Source organism: Cynara cardunculus, unplaced genomic scaffold (assembly GCF_001531365.2).
Source record: "Cynara cardunculus var. scolymus isolate 2C unplaced genomic scaffold, CcrdV1 Un_Scaffold_2156, whole genome shotgun sequence".
Classification (NCBI taxonomy): domain Eukaryota; kingdom Viridiplantae; phylum Streptophyta; class Magnoliopsida; order Asterales; family Asteraceae; genus Cynara; species Cynara cardunculus.
Window position 1 is genome coordinate 24,481 of NW_020200997.1, and position 6,472 is coordinate 30,952.

Consider the following 6,472-nt stretch of genomic DNA (forward strand, 5'->3'; position numbering starts at 1 on the left):
AAAAGAAAAAGAGAAAATGAGAAAAAGAGGAAAAAAGGAATTAATTAACAATTTATATTAATTAAAATCTAATACAAATATCTAAATAACAAAAATAACAAAAGAAAAAGACAATAAAAAGACAAAAACAAAAAGAACATAACCAAATTATTGCCTAGGGTTAAGGGTGCAATTAGCCTCCCCTTTTTCTATTTTGCATCGTTAATGATGTTAATTTTATTATTTTTTATGTAATATGCATTATTAAACAATATTTGATTTTTGAAAATGTTTCTAACCTAAATACTTTATAATATAGTATATATAAATTCAAGTCTGACATAAAATAAAATAAATTAAATTATAAATTGATTATATCAAATTAATGACTAATATTAGATTTTATGATTCTCATATATTAATGGATATCATTTTATTACATCCTCACCGAGTTAAACATTAGTCTTTATTTTGTTGCAACTTGTAATTTTAAAAATAAAATCTAAAATTAATGTTCGAATAAATTGGAAAGTAAAATCTTGTACAAGAAATACTTCGAGATATATTGCTCAAACCGTCAATATGAACAGATCTCTTGCAAAAAATATATAATGACTATAAGTAAACATGTATACAAAAAACACATAATGTAACAAATGTTTTATAATCAAATGTTGATTGATGATATTTGATGTATAGACTCCGCACGATTGAATTTTTTGGCAGGTTTAACCAATTGTAGTTCCTCGTGATATGCCTCTAAATGATGCTACATAAAGTTGGTCATGTAAAATACCAGTTTTGGTAGATGAACACCTACGCTTGGAATAATTTATCCCTAAGCTTTAGTTATTGTCATAGAAGAAGCTCAAGCGATCTGGAAACTGCTTTCGTTTTAGTTTAAATGGGAGCATGTCATCTTCGGATGAACATAGAGGACTTTTCAACAAAAACACCCTATTGCCAGCATGCGGACCAACAACTATTTATATTGATCCTCTCTCTCAGTGATTTGATGATGATCCTTTTTATCTCTATAAGTACTTTCTCTTTATTCAGCTTCAGTGATCGTTGAACAAGTATTGTATCTCTCAAGAGACAAGTATTCTTCAAGAAGAAACTCACATCATAAGAACCTTCAGTGATATCGAAGATAAAGTTGAAGACAGAGACAAGCAGTTCGTGATCTGATGCGATTTCAATGATACAAAACATGTCTACAAATGTGTGAAATCTGCTCAAGATTCAGCAACTCTGAAGAAACCTTAGTGTTAGTCCAGTGTTAGCTATCAAATGAATCTTGTTGATAAAGATTAATTTTTGTCTTATTCTCCACAAACAAAGGATAAACTCATACCTCTCAAAGTAAAGCACTCGTACGGAGTCACTCTATTATCTCCAAACGTGCTTACATACTTTATGAAAGACCACTGTTCATATACGGCAAAATCCTGTCTATCTGAAGACAAAGGACAAGCTCAACTCCAGAAGCTTGCCATGTGTCTTTTACTGTCTGACTTGTATTTAATGCAATGGGTATAAATAGCTGAGAAACTCCTCCTTCTCAGAAGCCAATCATATATCTTGAAGATAAAATTCTACCCAAGTAGAGACTTCTTCACAAACACAAACTTCTTAATCTTTCGAAGTTATCTTTACTTCAAGTAAAGAACATCAACTAAGTTCTTTCTTTAGCGAAGTTATTGTTTCTTCTTTTAGCAAGTCTTTCTTTTCTTGTTTTCTGTTTCTTGTGTGTTTCTTAGATTGTCTTAGATAACTTCTGTATCTTATCTTATTATGCAAATAGTCTGTAAATTCTATATTGATCTTCTTTATCAATAAAGGATTTTAAAAAATGAAAACTTTTGTGTGTTTGTATTCATCTCTCCTTCTACAAATTGTTATCTTTAAACTCTTGTAGATCCATCTGGGACCAACAAATGGTATCAGAGTAGTGTTTTATTATCTCTTCTTTATTTAAGATAATTTATTTACCATTCTAATGACATTGCAAAACATAAACACCAACTTTCACGACATGGCTCTGTAGACAAACCTCCCCGGTTCATAAGAGACAACTTCAGTCTTTGGAAGACTTAGATGTCTCTTTTCTTGGAAGGTGTAGATCCTGAAATTCCATACTATATTGAAAATAGAACTTATGTTCCATTTGCAATATCTCCGGCAGTTCTTGCAACTGCTACGACTGTAGTCATTCCTAAAAGGCAGATTTTAAAACTTCCTCATCAATGGAGTGATGAACACAAGAAGAAAATGGCTTTATATACTAGAGCTAGATCTATAATGGCCATGTATCTTCTTGCCGAGGTTTATCACTCCGTTATGAAGTTAAGAACCTCGAAATCCATATGGGACACTCTTTGTGTTCAATATGAAGGTACATCTGAAGTACAAAAATCGAGGAAGATTAATTTAGTAAGACAATATAAATTTTTCTATATGGACAATCTGAATCTTTGTTTGAAGTACATCAATGTTTTAATTGTCTTCTTATCGATTTAAGAACAGTTGGAAGAGAATATTCCAACTCTGAGACCCTGACAAAGTTTATAGAATGTTTGCTAGAAACATGAGATAATTACACCATATGTCTCAAGATGTCTAAGGATATGTCCTCCCTTCCCTTAGCACTTTTATGGGATATTGCTTAATCATTAGAATTCTGTTAGCTTGAAAAAAATCTTATGAAAAATTCAAGAGAAATGAAAAGCTCTCCTTTAGCTTTGATTTTTGAAACCCCTTCAGCTGCTCCTATTTCTTCTAGTCCTTCTTCTTCTCTTACTATCACTGAGTTAGATCCTTCTCTATGGACTTAACAGACGCTGATTTATCAGAGTTGTTGGTCCCAACCGAATATACAAGAGTTTATAGGTAATCAGTTTGTAGAAGGGGGGATGAATACAAACACAGAAACTTTCATTTTTAAAAATTGTATATTGATAAAGAAGATCAACACAAATTTTTACAGATTGTTTGCGGAAGAGATAAGGTAAAGAACCTATCAAAATCAATCCAATATACACACAATTACAAATAGCAAAGAGAAAATATTTTCTACAAGAAATAAAGATAAGAATAAATATGTTCTTCACTTTTGTTCAAAGTGGTTCTTTCTTTTAGACAGAGAGTAATGAGAAAAGTAACTTCTTGGGTAAGTTCTTAGTAAGGAAGATTGATAACTGAGAGGAGAACTATAAGTCCCCTATGATCAATCTTCAAGTAAACTTCAAGAATCCATGGCAGATTTGAGTATACATGTAAGAACACTTGGAAGGAGATTGAGAGAATTAGTCAATCTGGTCAAACTTTATAATACGTAAGAATTTTATAAATGAGCTCCCTTTTTTTAATCACTAAAGACAAAATCTATTTATAGGGTCAAAGTATTAACCCTCTAGTCAAAGTCAAACTAACTATACAAAGTCAAACACGATATCTATTTAATTATAGACAATATTATCTTTCAAGACGAATACAGTTTTAATACTGAAATTCAGTCCTAACAATCTCCCCCTTTGTATTCAGGTTTGAAAGAATTTACGTGTTTTGAATCTCGTTTGAACTTTGTCTCATTAAGCTCTTTATGACTTCTTCAAAAACTTCAAAACAATATTCACTTGAAATCTTCAGACGATCGTTTGTTGAGAAAATCTTCTAACATTCTCCCCCTCGAATGTAGAACAACGATGTAACAACCCACAATTTCCACAGTATAGATAATCCACATAATTACATTCATAAAACAAATGTAATATCGTTTACAAAACATGGGTTAATAAAAACTTTCTTCAATACATTTATGTGCAACTATATTTCTTCATTTAAACTTTCCCTTTTCCTTTCTCTTGCGATGTATGATGACCTGCAAAACAGGTTAGTCCAACAACTGAGCATTAGACCCAAAAGGCCTAGTGAGTGTACAAGTCTCATACAAATAACTTACATTCCCAATTAACGGTTTAGAATCAAACCTGTACAGCTACAAACGTTTTATCTATAATTGTTTATAGAATCTTTTACTCTCACGGTTACACTGCCAATTCCTGTCTCTCGTAGTTACACCGCCATTTCATCTCTCTCTCTCGCGGTTACACCGCCATTTTATCTCTCTCGCGGTTACACCGCCATTTCATCTCTCTCGCGATTACACTGCCATTTCAAAACTGATAACGGACTTAATTAAATTTAGCCGGATATGGAATCCGGTCATCACTGTCCGGATATCAAATCCGGACAATGACTTAGAACCAAAATGTGATATTCCGGACACGGCTTGAGCGGTTTAGCTCTAAACCGGATAACACTTGGGCGATTTAAGGGTATATCGGACGACACATGAGCGGTATGGCTCTCTACCGGATGACATTTGGGCGGTTTAAGTCTTACACCATCAAAATTTATTTAAACATAAACAAATACATACACACACACACACACACTCTCTCTCTCTCACCTATACAACCACAATTATACAAAACAAAATTAAGACTTTTAAAATACATAAACCACATATTACAATATACCCTCCTTAGAAGAATTCTGTCCCGGAACTCTATTATGCAAAAAGGTAGGGATACTTCATTCGCATTTCAAACTTTGATTCCCAAGTGGCGTCTGGTCCTTTGTGATAATGCCATTGAACCTTTACTAACCCAACCTCTTCCGCAATTTCTTTACTTTGAAGTCAGTAATAAGTTCAGAGGTTTCTTCAAAGCACAACCTTTCATCCACCTTAATTTCAGATAGAGGCACCGCTACCTCTGGATTTATTAGACACTTCCTTAAATTCGACACATGAAACGTGTCATAGATTCCACTTTACTCTAAAGGGAGTTCTAACTTGTAAGCCACTACCCCAACCTTTCCAATGATAGGGAATTGCCCAATATACCTCGGACTTAACTTCCCTTTCTTACCAAAACGTACTATTCCTTTCCAAGGTGATACTTTTAACATCACTCTATCACCTTCTTGGAATTCAATCGGTTTCCGACGTTTATCTGCATAACTTTGTTGTCTGTCTTGCGCCACTTTCATTCGTTCTCGTATCAAGCTAATTTTATCTGTAGTTTGTTGAACTAACTCAGGCCCAACTAACTGTCTTTCACCTATTTCGTTCCAACACAAAGGACTTCGACATTTTCGTCCATACAGAACCTCAAAAGGCGCAGCTTGAATACTTGAATGATAACTATTGTTGTATGCGAATTCCACCAGAGCCAAATGACTATCCCATTAGCCTCCAAACTCAATTACACATGCTCTAAGTGTAATATTTTGGTTGTTATTTCAAGTTTATATATATATATATATATTTGTGTACGGGTTTGTATGTATGTGTGTAATTTATATATGTGGAAAATTTAAAGTTATATTTTTTATTTTTTAAAATAAAAGGGGGAGGTCGGCTGGTTGAGCCGCCCACCACCTCTCCTCCTTTTATTATGTATATATAGATTTTTTTGAGAAGAAAAGGTAGACACACACATACTATATTTAGAAGTTTTCTCTGAAGAATCAGAAGGATTGCACAAGAAGAGGATTTCAAAAGCCTTGATACTCAATTTCTAAAGGTGAGTGTATTAGAGCTTTGGATATGAATTGTTTACATACAATTTGATAAGCATTTGGAACTGGTTATTATGAATTCGACTTCATATTACGTATGTTCTTGTTTAAACCGTTCAAGTGGTGTCCGGATTGATATTCGGATAAATAAACCGCTCAAGCCTTGTCCGGAGTCATTCCTAAACTTGCCAAGAGGTGACCGGATATCATCTAAACTGGCCAAGAGGTGACCGGATATCATTTAAACCGGCCAAAAGGTGACCGGATATCGTGTAAACCGTTCAAAAGATTGGGTGGTGTATTGACCGAATTGTTTTAAACCGGTCAGAGGTGGAAACATGTATTGTCCGGTTTAATTTAAATCGGTCAAGATTATAAGTGAAGTATTGTCCGGATTTCTTATCCGGACAAAGATGTTAACTAAATTTCAAGTGTTAGGTTGACCGGACTTGTTATCCGGATAAGATTGACCGGACTTCAAGTCTGGATAAAGAGTTAGAAGATTTTTGAAATATTTTGAGATGAGAGAGAGAGAGAGAGATGAAATGGCGGTGTAACCGCGAGAGAGATGTATTGGCGGTGTAACCGCGATAAACATAAATATGCTTATGTTTTAGAACAGGTTTGATTCTAAACTGATTGTTTAGAAAGTATATTGTTTGTTTGAGATTTATACACTCACTAGACCTTTTGGTCTAACGCTCAGTTGTTGGACTAACCTGTTTTGCAGTTTAGCGTAATTTGCAAGATAAAGGCAACGGAAAAGTTTCAACGATGATATTATTTGTTCATATATGTATTAGAGATACATTTTGTTAGTTCATGTTTTGTAATAATACTATTTTTAGCATTTATGAGTATGATGATGTGAATTATATGTATATGGAATGTGAGGGTTGTTACA